Raw genomic sequence first — 21,843 nt, forward strand, 5'->3', positions numbered from 1 at the left:
CTGGAGTTTGCCATGACATTTTTCAAGGTTAGTATACTGTGCCTCTGTCTAACTGTGACATAAAAGTGATACCCAGGGTAAACCTAGAATCTGCCATCCACTCATCAAGATTCCTCTTGAAGAGAGTCAATGAGGGACTCTCTGGCTAACCTGGACTGTGAATTTACTCAAGAGTGGAGGGAGCTTCTGGGTTATGGATCAATCACTACAGCATGTCCTAATTATTTCAGTGCTGAGGTTCAGGTCTCTCATGTGCATAGCTCAATGGGATTCAGATTTTACAAGGTGCATCATGTGCATTGATTCCAGGTTGGACATGGCTTTATACATCAGGCACAGATCGCCTCTGAGCAGCCAGTATGCCACTGTGTGGAGCTGCAGTTTGTTTAATCAGGCAGATTTGGGGTCTTTCCAGTTGCTGGAGGTGTCTGCTAAGGTACATCCCACAAGGGGCATTGTACTCAATTGTGAGCCTGATGAAGGATGACTGAAGAGGCACGATGACCTCCCCTGATCTAGATGTGAATACCTTCATGATTAGGTGGGTATATGAAATGTTTTTATAACCACTACGGCCACATGGTTCTCAAATGTGAGATTTCTATCAACTTGTGTCCCCAGGTCTCTTATTACTTCTTCTGTACTTAATGGGTTACCACCTATGTGGTAATTGGTGGGCACTTACTGTTTTTCCAAAGGGGATGACTATACACTTTTTTGTGTTTAGCTTGATGACATGGCTGTGGCACCAGTTGTCTGTTTCTATGAGGCCCTTTTGTAGGATGCTTGTGTCAGCTGGAGGGTCAGATATGGCGCCCAGTTTGTAGTCATCTGCAAACTTGTTCAGACACAGTCCTTCCATGTTGGCCTGTACCTCCAAGAAATATATACCAAACAAGGAGGGTCCCAGGACCGAGCCTTGTGGGTTGCCAGTCCATGATGATCCTTTCCATAGCTTTGCAGACCATGCTAGTCAGGATTCTAGGGTGATAGTTTGCATGATCCATTCAGGCACCACCTTTGTGGAGAGGGACCACTGTTGCTGTACACTGCTGTTTGGGTACATATCCTATGGTAAGGCTGAGATTGAGCAGTAGTTTTATTTGGTGTTCAATTCTTCTTGGACTTCATGTTGGATGCAGCCCGGGACACCATCTGGTCCCATTGATGCTGTGTGTTTTGCTTTAGGGATGCTGGCTGTTACCTGAGCATCTGCGATGTCAGGGGGCCAGCACTCTGCTGGGATAGATATTTGGCCTTTTGGTGGGGGGGGGGAGAAGTTTGCACTGAACTTGTCAGGTCGAATGTTGGCAATGTCTGTGGGTTTGGTGTATTGTTTGTCATTTTGGACTAATTCTGAGCATATCTGGGAATTCCCACCCAGGTTCCTACCATCAGAAAAGAAAGCCTTGTGATTATCGTTAGTGTCCTGCACAATTTTTATCTTGTAGCTGGCCTTAGAGGATTTTATGTGTGGCCATAGTTTTTTGTCATAATACTGATCAGTGATGCCTTCCCTTTTTGGGTTTTGCTCTATCTTGTAGTAGCTTCCTCCTTCTCTTGCATGGTTTGTTAATGGCTGGGGTCCACCAGACAGGATGCCTGCCTTTGGAGGATTGGATCTTGGTTTTATTTGGGATTGCATAATCCATGCATTCCTGAAGGTGTTCATGGAATGTATTCATAAAGGGTTCTGAGGTCTGGGCCATATTTTCCATGGTCTGATCTTACCAGTGAGGGATACACTTCTCGTCTTGGCCATAGAGTCCCCATGTTGGTGATTATCAGGTCCAGTATGTTTACCCCTCTTGTGGAAGTGGTGACAAGTTGTTCCATAGCATTTCAGTTTATGAAGTCTAGGAACGTTTGGCCTAGGGTGTTGGAACTAGAATAATGCTCCCAGTCTATGTTTGGGTAGTTGCAGTCGCCCAATATAATGTTGTTTGGAGAGACCTTCATATTTTCATGTGTTCTCAAGTAGGCCAAGTGGGGTTCCTAGATTTAGGAGGGTGGTCTGTAGCAGGCTACGAACTGGGAGGCAGTTTTAGCCACTGTTACTTGCACGTGGATAGTCTGTGCTGCTTCATGCTGTGGCACCAACCTGGGGGTGTGGGTATCCTTGACAATTATTGATACTCACCCTCCTTTTGTAGTTTGTTCCATGTTTTGGGGCTGTAAAGCATGGTATGAGGTGTAACCTGGTAGTGCTAGGGTGCTCTTGGGAGCCTTGAACCAGGTTTCTGTTACTGCACAGATATCAACATTCTCCATGCTGAGGAGAGTTTGGACTGCATGCATCTTGTAGTTTAGACTTCTGGCATTGGGTAGCATTACTTCTAGTTTCGTATCCCTTGTGATACCTATGGAAGTGGGTTTGTGTTTTGAGCCTTACCTATTCAAGGCACTATGGGGGTGACAACAGCCTTTGCCAGTATCCAAAAGGCCAGGGGTGATAGGTGCAAGCCATCCCTAGCGGAGCATCGTGTCTTGCTCAGCATGTCATCCCAGACTGACAGGCATTGGATCCCCTTTGACTAACAACAATACTTAAGCCAATTGTTGTAATTGATCATCTTGTCTTCATATTGTGGCATCATGCTTGGTGAGGGTAGGGTGTTACTCATGGGTCATCAAGTTTGCATATACTACATGGTGTTACATTGCTTAACACATGGCAATCATGCCTCAGGTGGTGCTGCAGGGCTGCCTATGTTGGATGCACATACTACACTCCCTGTACATGTTTGAAAGCAGGTTGTGTCAACTTAGGCATCCCTTTTACTATATGTGTGAGTCAGAGAGAGGTATTATTTCCAGGGTTCCTACTGAGCCAGTGTATGTGCTATGCATTGCCTCTTTGCCAAGACCAAGGCATACTGGGCACGCCTCCTTCTGCCTACTGGGGCAGGCTCAGGTTGTTCCTCCTCCAAGTCATGCTCTGCCTGTGATGGCCTTGGCAATGGTGGGGGGCTGTTTGGGCTGGGCCTATGCTGGTCCTGCTGCAGCTGTTTTCGCAGAATCATATTATGTAGCATAGAACATACCATGACAATTTGGGTACATGTAGTTGGTGAGTACTGCAAGGCTCCATCAGATGTGTCCAGGCACCGGAACCGTGACTTGAGCAGCCCAAATACACGTTCTGTTACATTACGTGTTTGTGCGTGTGCCTCATTATGGTGTTCTTGTTCAGGTGTGTGTGCATTTCTGATGGGAGTCATCAGCCACGGCTCCACTGCATAGCCAGCATCCCCCAATAGGTGACCATGTGGTATGTCCCCATTGGCAAATGTCTGGTACAGCTGCGTCAGATGCCAGATATGGGAATCATGGTAGCTTCCAGGGCAGCCAGCACACACATTCATTATTATACCCTGGGCATCACACACAACCTGGCAGTTGATGGAGGGGAAGCTCTTGCGGTTAATGTAGGCCCTACCCCGCTCACCGGCTGGTGCTTTGATGCATATATGCGTGCAGTCTATTGTACCCACTACCTCAGGGTATTCCGCTATTTGCTGGAAGAGACGCATATTGCTGGCCAATACCTCACGGGAATTGGGGAAATATACATGATCACTGACATGTGCTGACATGGCATCCAGGAACTGGTGCAGTACCCTGGATGCTGATGCCTGTGATATCCCCATCATATCACCAGTTGGTCTCTGGAAGGTACCTGTTGCTAGTATTCTTAGGCCAACACATACCTTGGTTTCCACTGGGATGGGTTCGCCTCTGTTGGTTCTGTGTGTGAGGCATGGCCTGCACAGCTCAACAATTTGCTGCAGGAGGTCTCTGTCCACTCTATAGCGCTCCACTATCTCCAGCTCATGTAACCCCTGGTAGGTGACCCTGGGCCTGTACACTCTTCTCCGTCTCCTCACTGTGGGTTGTCCGGCAGCATTTGCATTGTCACCACCCTCAGCATGTTGCATATGTCGCCTTATAACAGCTATGGCAGCCCCTAGCATTTTTTGTCTGAGTGAAGCTTTTTCAGTTTTCACTTCTAGTAGCTTACTCCAGTGTTGCAGTGTCTCTTGAGAGACACATACTGCACTGTTGTTTGCAGAGTTTTCAGTGCTGGACTGGGCTACTGTTCTGCCTGTGTAATTGCCTGATTCTGATTGTTTTCACCTGCTAGTTCTGCTAGTATTCCCTGGAAGCTTCCTACAATTTGTTGCGCTTCCTTTTTCCTGTCTGTTTCCTCAGGGGGGAGTGACGTGCATACAGGGGCAAACATGCGCACAGCAGCTAACACGTGCACACAACTGCTTAGATGGACTACAACTTGCTTATTCGGGTTAAAATGTGCGCACACCAGCGCAAACACGCTTACAAGTCTTTAAACAGGCTTCTACATGCTTACTCCGGTGTACACGCGTGCACTCCATCTTACTCGGGCTTCCCAGCGTGCACACACGCGCATGCACGCTCAGCAAGAAACTTTGGTGTTATCCACAGTGTACACCTTCCATTTCTTGGCTTTCCCTTGTCTAGCTGTTGACACACCTCTTTCCATGATGTCTAACTGACAGCTTTCACATGCCACTCTGCTCCAATGAGCTTCACTTCTTTCATACATACCCCCCTGTGATGCCACCTATCTCCTACTCTGTTACTCCCCTTATCCTACCCCTACACTCCAGGGAATGTGCTCATTTGCTATGTAAAAGTGTGATTCAGTATCCTAACACTCATTTACATAGGATTGCCTACTAATGCTTAGTTACATGTCTTACACTGAGCTTCCCCCCTTAACAACCCCTACTCGGTGGCCATGTTGTTTTCAGCCTGCTATTCCCTTACATTGTAAATTGATGGTTTTCATAAAACCCACTTTTTATTTTTCTGTTTTTTGCAGCGCAGCCCATTTGCACGGCGCTGCGCTACGTTTAAACATTGGCAATCACCGAAAAAAATAATCATTTTTATTTTAATTGTGCATGTGGGTACGTTGCCAGTGGCCACATATTTGGCCATTGGCATGCTTCCTGGAACATATGCAACCTTTATTTGGAGCTGACAAGGCTCCATTGTGGTATTTGCAGAATGGTACTCAGTTGTCAACTGAGTACATTTCTGCAGCTAACACGGCTCCTACACGGACAGGTTTTTGCTTCCTGGATCGCAAATTTACCTCATTTGCATGCCTTTCGGCTGCAAGTGAGGTAATTTGCATATCCAAACCCTGTCCGTGTAAGAGCTGTTTTAGGAGCTCTCTTACAAGTCCTACAGGCTGTTAGTGGATCGCTCGTCGGACATGATGGCTGCATGGAGTCTTACTCTACTCTTAGACTCCGTGCAAGCCATCGTGAATCCGGCCCCAATATCTTTTATGGACTATTTTGGCTGTAGCCAGAAAGTGTATAACAAGGAAATGGAAATCCACAACCCTTCCATGTTTTGAAGACTTTTTGTTCCTACTAAAAGAAACTGCGCAAAAGGAGATAAAAGTCAAGGAAGAAAGAATTTTTCCCAGAAAGTGGACAGATAACCCTTGGAACAAAATACTTACACTCATTGAAACATCACAAATGGATACAATCTCCATCATATGAGTTCAAAGAGTCATAGACTTTTGTTGATTTGTGAAAAAAAATAAGAGACAAGAATGCATTTACTGAATATTCTTTTTTCTTCTTTGAATTTTTTTTTTTCTCTTCTTTGGGCCACTTGTAAATACTGTAAATAATGTTATTGTTGTATTCATTATTATTGAATTGTAATCTAAATTTACTGTTTTCTTTAAAAACAAAATAAAAATTATTTGAGTAAAAAAAAAAATAAGACATATGTAGCAACAAACCCTTTTACAACAGTAAATGTATGAGGTTATCACACCAACATGTCAATATTGGCCCTGTTTTTGTGCCTCCAGCCACAACTCTGTCAACCTGCGTACATATGTCATGCAATAAGAGATGCATATGTCCTGTACACCATAATTTATTGACATCATATCTGATAACTAGCCAGTGAGATATCAGACTGCGACACATGTTATGTATAGTAGGGGTTATCTTTGAGGACATAACCTGGGCATTCTGTGGTTGAGTATACAGTACTGAGGTCTGTGTACTTATGGTGATTGTTGACAGTGTGTGTGTATTGTGAATATGTACCTTTGCCTGTGTACAGACTGTGGTAGATGTCATTGTTCTTGGTCATGTTCTTTCTGATGTTACATGCTGCTCCACTGTATGTTACCCCATTGCTTACATGTTTGTAGGGCCAAACACACACATGTCCCATACCACAGACAGGCATTGGACCACACTGTGTAGTGGCCCAGTATATGTAGGGTTAGTGTGAGAGTGACACACATGAGGATGGTGTTTATCAGGTAGTCTTTATACTGTAATATTAAACTAGCTACCATATGTGGCAGTGGCTGTGTTCACATTGCTTGTGGTTATGCACTTTCACACAGGTGTCTGTTACTCTGTGCTATGACATGCCTATAGAGCCTGCTATATATGCAGGTACATGTGTATTCCCCTATAAGAAATGTAGGCCAGTGTTGTGGCAGTCTGCCTGTAGCCTGCACAGTGCTTTGTTACATGCCTAGCAGCTTAGTGTACTTACCCAGTGTGATGTTATGTCCAGATACTTGCCAGATGTACTGCTGCCAGGCCACCATAACAGTCATGTATGTCAGAAAAAGCAGTGGGATGCTGTACAGATGTATGTCACTAACCAGTGGGTAGTATGTGGCCATGGCACCTCTGTACCAGCGGTTATTATGTGTCAGGACAGACAGGGGTGTGTGAATGCATAACCTATGGAGGCAAATATATACCAGTATTTACGTGATATACCCATTGACTTGGCTGTCAGTGTCCACATTGTCAGGCTTGGTCCACATGTCTTGCACTAAGGGGTTCTGTGTATACCTCTGGACTGACCAGAGTGTGTCAGACTGTCCACATTTATTGGCCATATCTCTGCTGTAGTCCACAGGATCATTACTGTGCTAGCAGTGGCACTGTACTATGATGTTTTCAGGATGTCTGCCAATAGCCAATGGCGCACATGTTAAAAGCAGATGTGACCTCCCACACACAACATGTCTGTGAAGACAACCACTATCACAGTAGCAATAGTCTACATATATATATATATATATATATATATATATATATATATATATATATATATATATATATATGCACTACATACCTGACATCCCCTTGCACTAAGAGGTTGGAACTATTGGGGCTGAGGTAGGGCTCCACTCCTTGTTCAGGACATATGGTTGACATATATTTATATATAATTATCCATATATCTATATAAATATATACATATCGACATACATAGATGGATATATATATATGTACATATATATATATATATATATATATATATATATATATATATATATATATACATATAAACACTCAGATATATACATATACACAGAAATATATGTCTACACATATACAGATAGTGATACATATGCACAGATACTTATGTTTCTCTGCATATATATATTGACAGTAATAGGTATATCAGAATAGATATGTATGCACATATAGTTATGGATATCTACATATATATCTACATAAATAGGCATATCTGTACACATAGGATGTGCACATATATATATATATATATATATATATATATATATATATATATATGGGTCTACATTAGAACATCAAAGTTTCAAAACTTCGAATGTTCTAATATCAACCCCTATTCAGCGAAAGCTGAAAATATCGAAGCAACAGAAAACCAAATTTTTTCCTAGGGAAATAATTTGGTTGTCTGTTTCTGTTGCTTCAGTATTTTCAGCGCTGTGGTAGAACATTACAGGTCGGGTTGAGGTGAGTGCACGATTGGGTACGGGTTAGGTGAGGTAGGGTTAGGGCGTGGGTCAGGTAAGTGTGCGATTATGTGGACATGAGGGTTAGGGTGGGGTAGGTGAGTTAGGGTTAGGGCGCGGGTGATGTGAGTGTGCGATAGTGACGGACTTTAGGGTTAGGGTTTGGGTTAAGGTAAGTGGATAGTTAGTGGTGTGTGTATAGTTTAGTGTAGGGTTAGGTGTAAGATTTTAGATGTATGCATGTGGACTGCTGTTTGTTTGGTGTGCTTGTGTTGTGTGTATGTGTTTTTGAACAGCAAATTTTTTCCCTAGGAAAAAATTCTTTGTTCTGTATGTTCAATGTTTTCAGCCTTCACTGAATAGGGTTCAATATTAGAACATTCAAAGTTTTGAAACTTCGATGTTCTAATATAGACCCTATATATATATATATATATATATATATATATATATATATATATATATATATATATATATATATATATATATATATATATATATATATATATATACACACACACACACACACACACACACACACACACACATATATATATATATATACATATATGTACATATGAAAAGATGTACACATGGCCATATATATGTTGCACTATACAGATGTGTATACAGACATATGTATGAATATACATGTGTATGTACATGTAGACATATATCAACCTATTATATGTATATATCCATATTCCCATCATGTGTAAACTTCATGCTTGTGTATACTCTCCCATATGTATCTGCTATATGTACATTATGTTAAAACAACATACGTGATGCAACAGTCATATTAATAACAAGTACTACATAATTGTGGAAGTAAAGGCAATTGTTCAATACTAATCAATATGTTTATTGAAAGATATCTTGGAAAAACAACAGCTGTCTTCACAGTGGTCATGGCATAGAGGTTAAGTGTTGTGACTTTAGTGTACAGGCTCCTGGGTTCAAGGGCTGTTCATTTTGTTGCTGGGCAGAACAAGGGCTGTTGAATACAGAGTGGTTAAGGCAGTTTTGAGCAGCTTTAGGTGCATTTGCATGGGTTTGTGCGAAGTTAAGCATTGCTAAGCTACTGGTAAATGTACTGGCACTTACACAGTGTAGGCTTCGCTTAGCAGTGCACAAATCAGCTTAGCTGTTATACTGCAGCAATGTTGAGACCTGCTAAGCATGGCTTAGCCCTGGTAACCAGTTCACACCACCCAGTCTGATAACATAGCAGGGTAATGACATCGGTAATTAGTGCGTGTAATGCCATGTACAATACATGTGCCTATGTGCTGTCATTACAGTAGCAAGGGGAGTGAGTGTCATGTCTGGGACACAGACATATATAAGGCCTGTACAGCACTGTTATCCATGTGACTGTGTTACATGCAGGGGTAGTAGCCCAGGGTATGTGCTGTCACACTGGCATGTAGTGTTTCATGGCGGTACTACTGTTGACAGTGCCTACCCATGCAAGAGTAGAGTGCTAAATGTAGTACTGACAACAGGCACACCTGCAGACATAGCTGGACTGTGAGGCCTCCCTGTTGTATCCCTGGTGTGTGAGCTGTGTCACAGTATATAACCCCTACTGGGTAATGATCTGACATGTGGAATGTAACTGTAGACTACCGTCTGTACAGCACATGATAGTGAGGGCTCCTGATATGTAATTATGGCATACATATTGTTGTCAAACGTCTATCTGTCAGCACATTCATCCTACTGCATAGCTACTTGCCAAGATGATGACTGTCAGTCCCTGTACAGATGTGCAGATGGCAGGTATCCTGCTGGGATATGTACAGGCATCCTAAGCTTGATTGACACTGGCATGTCTGCCCAGCTGTGTAAGACCTGGCACATATTGGAGATAACACCCTGTACGCACCACATGCCACAGGCACCTTCACTACACTAACACAGTCAACTGAACATGCTTGTATACAGGTCTCCATCACAGACACTAACCGTGTGTTGTAATGCATGTTGCATGCATGTCAACTTGATCACCTCAGTGGCCATGTGCAGGAGGTGCCTGGAGGAATGGCTGATGCATGTCACTCTCACCCTGAGGGTACCCACAGTAGTGTCTGTCAATAGCTTGCCTGCTGCCACATGGCAGGTGGCAGAATACCACTGTATAGACAACCCCTACACAACCCATCTCTCCTTGGACAATAGCTAGATAAACAGCTATGACCAACTGCAGAGATGCACCCCAGCACTGACACATGTGTACATGTGCATGATTGAGTATAGCAGTGTCTGTGTGTTAACACACCTGTACGTGGCAATTCCATGAGGGCCTTCACAACCACCACAACACCCATTGCGGCTGTTGCTGTATGGGACATTACATGTACCCTGTTAAGCCCCCCTCTCCATACCGGCTACACGAGCCTTGCAGTACCATCACAACAGTGTTGTACAAATGCCAAAATGAACAGGAAAGTAAATTGCTCAATAAAGCAACCAAAACCAAGAAAAAATAGAGCAATTCCACCAAGGCATGTCTCCACTGGTATTTTCCACACGAACAAGCTTTATTGAAACACACTTTCTTCAGAATAAAACCATAAACACTGTTATCACCACAGATGCGTTTTCGTCCTCTAATGACTTCTTCAGATGAAATAAAAATGCATACCTTTAACAATTCTTCCCCTAAAATACCCTTCACTTAATTAATACTGCTATCCAATTGGTGTATATTCTTAATGTGGTCACATGTACTTAATAGATGCTCAACCCTATAAAACTTTTTTTAAGATTCCTTTAAACCAGTCCTTAAAAGCAGTTCTAAACACATACGTACATATATAAATATATAAATATATAAATATCCACAATACCTTCTCTACACTCTAATAAATATAAATATAAATAAATATAAATACAAATACAACTACAGTTTAGTTTTATACATGTTAAAAAAGCATATAAAACATTCTTCCATACATTCATTCTTCCATTCTTCCAAACTATTCTTCCATACAATAGCATCATCTTGTGTCCAAAGAAGGAATTTAAATCCTATACAGGTGCTTTTTAAATAAATGATTCAAACAGCAATATAGTAAAAGACATACATTTTCTTTTTTCTTTTTGAACCAAAATAGATTATTGCATATACACTTTTGATTTTGCAGTCCTTAGCTTTGTCCTGGGGTACGTAGTATTACATTTTTTTAAAAAAGCAAAAATTATATTTATAAAGTTAATGTACACAGAAGGATACATTTTTCCAGAATCACTAGAGCTTTGCAGCCCTTAGCTTTAAAACTGGGGCGAGAGAAACTGCATCATTCAGACCTGGAAATCTAGTAGCTTCCAGGGATAGTTGTCACAGAAGTTCTTTGTATTCAGTGGAAGTCTCCCATGGACCTCCTCTTATGTCCTTTGGAATTACTTCCAATACAAAGAATTTAGATTTTCCTTCTTGACAGCTTATTGTGTGTCTATAGAGAGCATTTTTGGTACATTTTGTTCTAATTTCATAGTTATGCTCATAGATTCTGTTTTTTAACTTTCTTTCTGATTTCCCTACATAGAATGCTTCACAATGGTCACAAAGCCCTATGTGCACTATACCAGTAGTGTCACAATTTGCATAGTCCCTACTACTAATAAGTCTATCCTTACTGCTAACCAGAATAGTGTCCCACATATAAAGATATGGACACTAGGAGCATCATCCACATTTGAAGGTCCCTACTTTACCGTCTTTACACTTAGGGCCATCTTTTTTACCTTCTAATATAGCCTTTAGACTCCTACCCTTCTGTATGTGCATCTTAAAGGGTTATCGAAAATTCCCTCCAGGTCTGATAGTTCACCAAATCTATTCCATTCCTCTTCTAACAATTTTCTTATTCTTACTGCGTCTCCATTAAAATCTGTCACAAAATGTCTTTCACCTTCAAACTTCGCTGTTTTAACCTTTTCCTTACTAAGCCCTGTTTTGTCCTCCAAAATGGGTTTAAATATATCCTGCCTTCCTTCTCTAACTTATTTTTCTATTTTTTTTTATAAATTCATTGGGGTAACCTCTTTCTATAAGCATTTCCCTCAATGTTTTGCATTCTTCATCAAAATCACATTCTCTGGATGTCATACGACTACCCCTAACATATTGTCCCTTAACAATTCCTTTTTTCTGCTGTAGGGGATGTGCACTATTGTGCGCTAAATATGAATTTGAGAAAGTTTCTTTCCGATAAATCTTTGAACTGAAAATACCTTCACATTTCGTAATAAAAATGTCCAGATATTCCAATTCATCCTTATTAATCTTGTATGTAAAATTTAAAAAATCCGTTGATTCTGATATATAATTAAAAAATTCAAAACACTTGCTTTCAGAGCTTATCCATAAAAAGCACATACCATCCAGGTACACTTGTACAGTTTTCAACATTTTACATATTTGGAATTTATAATGTATTTTTCCTCCCAAATTGAAAGAATTATGTTGGCGTACGTAGGGGCACACCTTGCCCCCATCGGTATTCCCTGTACTTGTTTAAAAAACTTGCCTTCATAATGTATAAAATTATTTTTTAAAACCATTTCCATCAGGGTTAAAATAAGATAAAAGTCTCCATTATTAAACTTACCATACTTAATTAGGGCTTCCTCAAACCATTTAATTCCTTCATCATACGGTATTGATGAGAATAAGTCAATTATGTCAATAGTTATAAAAATCATTTTCTCATCATATAAATCATTTGTTATACTACGTAATAGGTCCCAAGAATCTTTTACTACACCCTGGCTTCCTAATGCCATGTCTTTAAGCTTAGTGTCCAACCATCTGGCCAAAGGTGCTATTATAGACCCTTCTGATGACACTATAGGTCTCATAGGTGGATCTTCTGTGTCTTTGTGCACCTTTGGAATCCCAAAGATGGTTGGTATTTTTGATTTTTCTACGTAGAAAAACTTAAAAAGTTTCTATACTTATTAATCATTCCAACAGTAAGTCATTTAAAATTAAATAGATTTTTCTATTACCTATATTTATTTCATTAACTGAGACTCTGATGTATCTATTTGTGTTCTCCAATATGTCCATCACTTTGCCTTCATGCACCATTTGGTCCATAAGCACCGTCCCCCCCTCCTTTATCCGTTCTCATCACCCTTAAGGTAGTGTCCTCTTTCATTTCATTTAATAATTTGTTTTCTTCCTTTGTTGTATTGTACACTATCCTTCTCTTAGAATGTTCTGATCTTATTTTTCTCTCCATTACCTCAACATTTTTTAATTTTGGGTATAGAGGTGGGTTAAATGTGCTTTTCCTTCTTAATTCCTCCATGCCTCGTGAGTTTGCATTCTGGCCTTTAAAGAAAAGCTTAAAGTTTTTCTTCCTCAAAAATAATTTTAAGTCAGTTAGTACATTACCTATATCTGCTTTCCTTTTAGGTACAAATTTAAAACCCTTAGATAATAATGAGAAATGCGATTCATTTATTTCCTTATTACTATAGTTATATATGTTGTACCCTTTATAACTATATTTGCTACCTTCACAAACAATAGTTTCATCCACGCTGGGAGTATTTACCTGTTCCACTGTTTGAACCTGTTGTTGTTGCTGTTCCCCCCCCCCCTGTACCCACCATACTGGTAGTTTTTTGATAATTGTTCTTTATTCTTTCTGATCTCCTTAAAAGCGGGTATTCTGAGGGGTCATTAATGTTTTATATCTGCTCTCCTGCTTCCTGCCCATCAGTATCCAAAAAAGGGAGCTGTCTCCATCCTTCCTCATACCTACTATTGTACCTTTTACTAACAAACTCCCTCGGTCTGGGGTAACTAACCTTATCTTTGTATTCTTTAACATCTCTCTCAATTTTCCTACTTTTCCTTTCATATCCATTTCTTATTTTGACTTCAGTTTTATTTAAGGTATCATAATACTTTCTCTTCCCATCCTCAATCGAAAACATAAGGTCATTAGTAATTTTATGGTTGATTTCATCTATCCTACCATACAAACCCTCCATTTCTCTTTCATTTTCTCTCATAATTAACTTAATTATTTCAAACCCACAGTTGTCAAAAATGAGTAGTAAATCTTTATGAAAGTCACTACCTTCTTTCACTTTATTAGGGTACTTATGCTCTCTTAGCCCTTTTGGTACTATCTTTAATCTAAGACATTCCTTAAGGTATGCATTTTCCATTTTCATATTCTTATATTTTAACATTAATTCATCTAGCAAGTTAACATTGTGCTCATATGTTAAGTTTCTATCCATTTCAGAATTTGAAGACATTTTATTTCTTTCATTAAAGCAGTATTTTAACTGCATAAAATCAGTTCGGTACCTTTGTCCATTATGATTTTGTCCATTAGTCATGTTTGAGTTGTTGCTATGCCCTACTACATCCCCTTGCACTTCATTCGTCCTGTTGCTCAGAAAAATAGTAGGAAACCCATCATATTCAGCTCCTATGTCCTTTGCAGGTTTATGCCCATTGCTAATGCCAAGTTCCATTGTCAAACTCACTTTTTTGCACTGTTTTCTCCTCTACCAAGCATTTCCTGGTTCCCCTGTGGACGTGACAATGCCGGGAGTAATGATTGACAGGTAGGCGTTAAGAATTTGATCAGTTGCGTTAATTTGTCCATCATTCTGTCAATATTGTCCAAATCACCGCCTCTCCCTGAATTAGCTTGTGAAGATGTCAAAGCCTTCTTTGGACAAAAGATGGTGCTATTGTATGGAAGAATAGTTTGTTTTATATGGTTTTTAACATGTATAAAACTAAACTGCATTTGTATTTGTATTTATATTTATTTATATTTATATTTGTTAGAGTGTAGAGAAGGTATTCTGGATATTTATATATTTATATATTTACATATGTATGTATGTGTTTATAACTGTTTTTAAGGACTGGTTTAAAATATTTTTTTTTTAAAGTTTTATAGGGTTGAACATCTATTAAGTACATGTACATAAGAATATACACCAGTTGGATAGCAGTATTAATTAAGTGAAGGGTATTTTAGGGGAAGAACTGTAAAAGGTATGCATTTCTATTTCATCTGAGGAAGTCATTAGAGGATGAAAACACATCTGTGGTGATAACAGCGTTTATGGTTTTATTCTGAAGAAAGTGTGTTTCAATAAAGCTTTTTCATGTGGAAAATACCAGTGGAGTCATGCCTTGGTGGAATTGCTCTATTTTTTCTTAGTGTTGTACAAATGGGTTGATAGGCATGGGATACCCATTGTGTTCTGGCAAGTGTGTATGTGTGCATGTCTGTTTATCTGTAGGGTACAGCTTTCCAAGGCCACATACTCCTATTACAATACCCATTGCCGCACAGTAGTACAAATAGTGTTTTTGCTGCCCATAGGTGAGGCATGACAATGCAACACCCTGCTATGCATGTGGCATGTGCATTAGATGCATATCCCTGTAGTACCACTGTTGGGATCTACAATGGGTTGTATCACAGTCATGGCCAATGTGTGATGGTGGGTATGTCAGAGTGTCATCATGGGTTTTAGGCAGTACAATATCCACTGGGGGATGTGGGTGCTGCGTACACTGTCATTACACCAAGGTACACATGGTATATGTCCCATGTACCACATCATGGTTACCACTATCACCATCAACCATACAGGTAACTGATACCACTATCCAGGCCAGTTATGCATGTGCTGTGTGCAGCCTACCTGTAGCACATTTGACACACAGTCAAGTTAGTTAGTAGCGCTAGGCCCAGCTCTCTCAAATGTGTGTCTGCCTGTTATGTGTCTGTTAATGTGTATATGAAGGTATGTCACACTATGTATTGTCCATTTACACCCATTACATCCCCCATTAGCATACTGTACATGTCTGGGGACATTATGCATGTAACATGTAACCTGGGACACACCTCACCCTAAACACTGTATGGTGTGTGCAATGGAAGCCACACACTTCAGTATCACTACATACCTAGGTAGGGGTATATTCCCAGTGTTGCCAAGTAACAGTGTGCATGTATGTGGATGGGTCTACATCAGGTTACAGATTATACACCCCCCAGTAGGTCGCCTGTCTATGTGGCGCAGGCAATAACTGTTATACAAACCTGTGACATGTGTTCAACTGTACCCCAGATACGTCACAGCCATAGTGTCACCACAGTGCCATACCATGTTGTGGAATATGACTGCAGACCATCCTCGTGCTGACACATGTACACCTATAACACAAATGGATAACATTATAGAGTCCGCACTCAACCAGTGTTACTAACAGCTATGATGCATCATTGCTGGATGGCTACACTGCCTGACGTGTGCATTACACTTTACTCCTTACAACATGTTACACTGCAGTACTGTGGTACACTGTAGTACAGTCACTGTGTGCAACAAAATCATATTAGCCTGTCCCTGCATCGATGATATGGATGACAGGGATGTGGCACAGGTATCATCATATGCGCAGGGTGTGTTGTTGGTCTGCCAGAGGCCGAGGGTGGGCCATACATTTGAAACCATGTGTGTGAGTGAGGGGTGCACTGAGGTGAATTGGGCATGGTGATGTGGTGTGTATGGGTATGGGGTTTCCCTAGGTGTGTTTGTATAGTGTGTGGGTATGCATGCACACAGTTCTGCCATGTGGCAGCTCTACACAGGTGTTTATGGACAGTTGCAGATCATACCTGGCAGGGTGTGCAGTTCACTGCCTCTGGCCATGGACATGTGGACTGTGCCTGCCAGGAGTTCCATGAGCATGTCCAGGTACAGGCCTCGATGTACTACTCTCATCTGATGATGACAAATGTCCACTGGTACCAGGTCCACCACGTTCTCATGGCCTGCTGTGGTGTGGTGTGGTGTGGACAGCACTCACCCCGCAGTGCCAGGGATGGTAATGCCACTATGGGAGCCCCTTGGTGTCCTAGCATGTCCATGTTGACTGCCAGCTGTTGGCTTTGCTGGCCTATGTCCCCGTGGCCGTCACCGCACTCCCACCACACGTTCAAGCACAGACAGACCACGGTCAATGAGGGTCATCATCTCACCAGACTGGCTATCCATGAACTCAGTTAATGCAAGGATGGTACCAGCCAGTTCACGGGCGTTGTCACTTGCAGATGTGAGAGCAGCCCTCTGCAGCCTCAGGCCCTGTCTGGTGTAACATTCTATATGGGCCTTCACCACCATGACAGCCTGAAACATGTGCCTGTTGGTAGCAGCTGTGTCACCTCTGCCAGGGGCATGATGTCCAGTGGCCCTACCATGAGCACCCTAGGACATCTGCCTATGTGGTGCCCTGCTGGACATCCAGCTATGCCTGCTGTGACCAGACATAGTAGGCATGGTTACAACACTTTCCTGTGCACTGCCATCAAATGCCAGCTGTCCCTCCGCTATGGCCACTGGTGATGGGGTATGTATAGACACTGAAACTGTGTGCGGGGTTGGGGTGGTTAAAAGCGGGATGTCAAATGATGGTGCTGTTTCAGCCCCTGACAACCCCACCTGTGCCTCAACAGTACTATCATCATCTTTGGTGTCTGTATGAACACCAACATCAGATTGCATGCAGGAGGGACCCTGACCCACCTCGCCACCCATGGGGGAAAACAATAAATGCACTTTAAAACCTGTACAGCATTGCCTAACAGTACACACACACACACACACACACACACACACACACACACACACACACACACACCACCGTAATACCTACCTGTTCATGACTTTACAGTCGCACATATATTTCCATGTGTTCCCCATCCTGCATCACACTTGGTAACATACACACATTGATACCACTCATTAACATATCAGTCCTCTAAATGCCTAGACAAGTGATCACAACACAAGACCTGTTACTACATTACCTGCCCGACCTGTGTGTAGCAGTTTTAGATGGCCTCACTGCTGTCATTCAGTGTTCAGCCTGTGTAAGTCCAGACATCATGAGCATGGCCCCCTATGTGTGTGGGCTACTATGTTCACTCCATAATATCACTCACTGGTGTGTCATGTGTATGTATTTCACAGTACATGCCAGATATGCTGCTCTATCAGCCTATCATGTGACAACTGTAATATATGGATACACTCCCTGATGTTGACTAGCACTTCCCCAATGCATCTGTAGTGGTGCATACGTGGGTTGTCAGTCACCTCTTTGCTGAATGCGATATTAAGGGTATATCTGGTGTCTACCTTCCATCTCAATGCTTGTTCCATGCTGCAGACCTTATTATACTGTCAGCTGTCCTGTGATTACATACATGACAAGTATTCCTGGTGTGTAATGTGGCAGTCCATGTCCATGTACTGCACTATCCCAAAGGGAGGTACTGCTGTATGGAAACCCCACAATCACACATGTGCATACATGGCCACCCACACAAACACACACATATGCACACACGCATCTTACATGCATCAACCTCCCTCCACTTCACCAGAGTGACCTTACAGACAAACTAACTGCCCACCAGAATGCCCACACGAACATACAGGTGAAGTTGCACAATGATAGTACACACAGTCCTCCTATTACCCATCTGTCCACATGCATAACATATGGTACACAACAGCATGCAGTGCAGCTATATTCAATCCATGCTAGCAACAGTATACATGTGTGTGATGCATGTGCTGTGACACTAGGTGATGCCCCTTCCCCTGGATACCACTGCACCCATGTACTCTGTATTGCTGTACACCTGTTCTGCACCCTGCTATGTACTGTGCACCACACCTCACAGGTGTACAACCCATTCCTGAATGTGTAGTACTGTGTCAGTTATGTCAACTTTAATGCTCACAGCCCCTATGTTTTTCAGCAACACATACCTGGGATGATCTATGGACAGATGTCATATGTGAATGCCTGATGTCTGATTTACAGCTCTCAACATCAGTGGACCATGTATGACCAATCCAATACTCTTACACTGACAACCATCAGAGCATACCATGGCTATGGGGGGTGTACACACCCTTTCTGATATGACACACCCATCCTTGATCTGCCATGGGACCACATCACCACATATCTTAACAGTACATGGCCCTGATATGTGACATATGTCATGTACATTCACATGCAGTGTCTATGGAATGTGTTAGGTGTGCGGATGCTGACCATGATGCATACACTCCGTGCGGGCATATGTGTGCACACACTTATCATGATGGTTTGTTCCACCTACTGTTATGTGTACTACAGCAGTTACTACTCCTGGCAGGGGTATACTAGTGTGGACCATCTGCATTTGCCAGTGTATGTTCAGTCTGCCCTACACATGTCCCCCTAATCTGCATGATTGCAAGGTCTACTCATGTGCACATCCCGTGGTGTTCACACACTGCTGTCACTATTGCCGTGGGGGTAGGGTTACATCTGCCACAGTTCCTGAATCTATGTGCAGATACAGCCATTCTTGGCATCCTTAGGATCCCTGCTGCAGTACACTGGTGTGTCATGCTGGCAACCCCCCTCCTTCAGCCTTTTTGCAGATGCATGACAAGTAAGGCCTACACATGTGTGTCACTTTGCAGTGTCCCATACAATGAACACCACATGTTACAGCCTAGTCCCAGCTGATAATGTGGACCACAGTAATGCCTTATGCCATAGTGTAACTCTGCAACAGTTGCCATTGTCCTACAGGTATATACATTGGTGTTGCACTGTATATGGGTGTTGTTCCAAACATGTCCCTACTGTAGGCCATATCTCCCACCATTATGTTACTCCCTGTGGACACATTCCACAATGACAGGATGTTAGTTATCATGCAGGTGTTTGACATAGCCTTCCAATACCCCATCATGGTCACCACTGTGATGCCATGCATTTAACAGTAACAATACATGCACATGTACAGCATGCATTCTGGGTAGGTGTGTTAGATGTGTGCATGGAATATACCATCACCATTACATGGCCGGTGTATTGGCAAGCATCTACATAAACCATACTCACCAGCTACAGGCTGCTGCCTTGGTGGTATACCGGAGGGACCTACATAAGAGGGTGAGAAATGCAAAGTCAGTGGCCATACCTGTGGCATTGCTACAGGGTGGGTGCAGCATTACATCAACAGTACATGTCTACAATACTACCACATGTGCACATCTGTTTATCATTGCTATGCAGCAACAAAATATATCTATGACATGTCAGATATGCATGACTGACCTGTACCAATGGGGATGTATACATAACAGTGGTCTACTGATGTGCCCTGTGGCTTTACCTGCATGCTAATATACCAGTGTGTAGGTGGAACCGACCTCCACAAAGGTGTCCAGCAGTTGGTGGCCCTGCAGAAGGGCAAATGCTACGAGGCTGGCTATGAGCTCCCCCACACATGTCGGGGGGATGGACGGCAGCAGCACGCCAACGGGCATTGTGAAGCAGGTCAGAACAATGATGCCGGACCTGCTCATAACTGTAGCTGTGCAGTCCGACATCATTGACAGTGTGGACTAGGTCGTTCCACAGGAAGGTCCACTCCTGCTAATCATGGGCAGCCCAGCCAAACAAGACTGCATAGTGCTGTATGAGGTCGTTCACCAGAATGTCATTTTCAGTTGCAGTGTACGCTGGCAGCCTTCCATGGGACATCGTACCTGAAAGACATAAAGATGGACACAGGTATGAGCAAGTCATGCAGCAAGGTTACTACAGTTCGTAATACACATCACTGTCACCCCCCCAACATATCAGCAACAACAAAGTGTACACACAACTCAATAGTTATGGCTACAGCATACCTACCAGTGAGGCAGATATTGTACTGTACCATGCTTTGTGCAATGTGTTTGCAGCCATGTTCCCTGTGTGGACACTATCATTGCTGGCATGTTATAGGCTATTCACCTGCATGCCATTGTCAAGGCCACAATTGTTCCATATATGCCTGTGGTATGCTTGCTATGTGTTTGCTGCACATCTGACATTCTGTGTTATGGGGGTTATCTATGCATGCTGTTAGACATGTTCCAGGATTGTGTAGACTATTACTACCAACATATGTTCTATAACAGTGACACAATAGCATGTATATGTACTATTGGCCAGCAGATCCAACTCTCCAAACTCATCTGCCCATGTTACCAGGCCACATCACATGCTTGACCCACCCGGGGCCTCCTCATGTACTGGTCCAGCAATACCGTCAGGTGGACTCAACTCAGGGGATGTTGTCCCCCCCGGGGGCACACACAGACATGTTGCTGTCCCCAAGGTCAGGTCAAGGGTCTGTTCCATAAAGTGTTCCATAGACACATGGGGGATGTGCTACATCACCTTGAGGCACCTAGTACACATTCATAGGGCCCACATTCTCCTCCTGCTTAGCCACCAGGCCAGGCACCTTTGGGACACAGACTGCTGTTGTGAGTAGCAGTGGGTGGGAAGCTTGTTCCCATTGTGTCCATATTGGGGCCCATGGGGCATCCACATCACAGACCACGCACACCATCCAGGGTGTTTACTCACCACGTGTCACATACCACCCCTGTAGACTGTCCTCCATATCTACCAAACCTGACCACCTCCACAGCTATATCTGCCATACTTCCCCATATTCCCATTCCATACTTCATAGACAAGGGCAATGTGGTCCCAACAAGGGGTTCACATGTGACATACTATCCATGTTGCACACACTGACAGCTGTAGATATCTGTGTGCATTGCTATGTGTGCTGTTTCCTCACACATAGCATGCAGCACTGTGGTGGTAATATAAGGGGACATGCATTTACATACATATATGTTCGTGTGTGTGTTTGTATATATGTAGACATGTGCATATAGGTATATATCTATATATGTGTATATATATATATATATATATATATATATATATATATATGTATATATATATATATATATATATATATATATATATATATATATATATAATGTATATGTGTCCATATATATGTCTACACATGGGTATCTGTATATTTGTGGATATATATATATATATATATATATATATA

The sequence above is a fragment of the Protopterus annectens genome, chromosome 13.part0 (assembly GCF_019279795.1).
Source record: "Protopterus annectens isolate FY-2018-M chromosome 13.part0, PAN1.0, whole genome shotgun sequence".
NCBI lineage: Eukaryota > Metazoa > Chordata > Ceratodontiformes > Protopteridae > Protopterus > Protopterus annectens.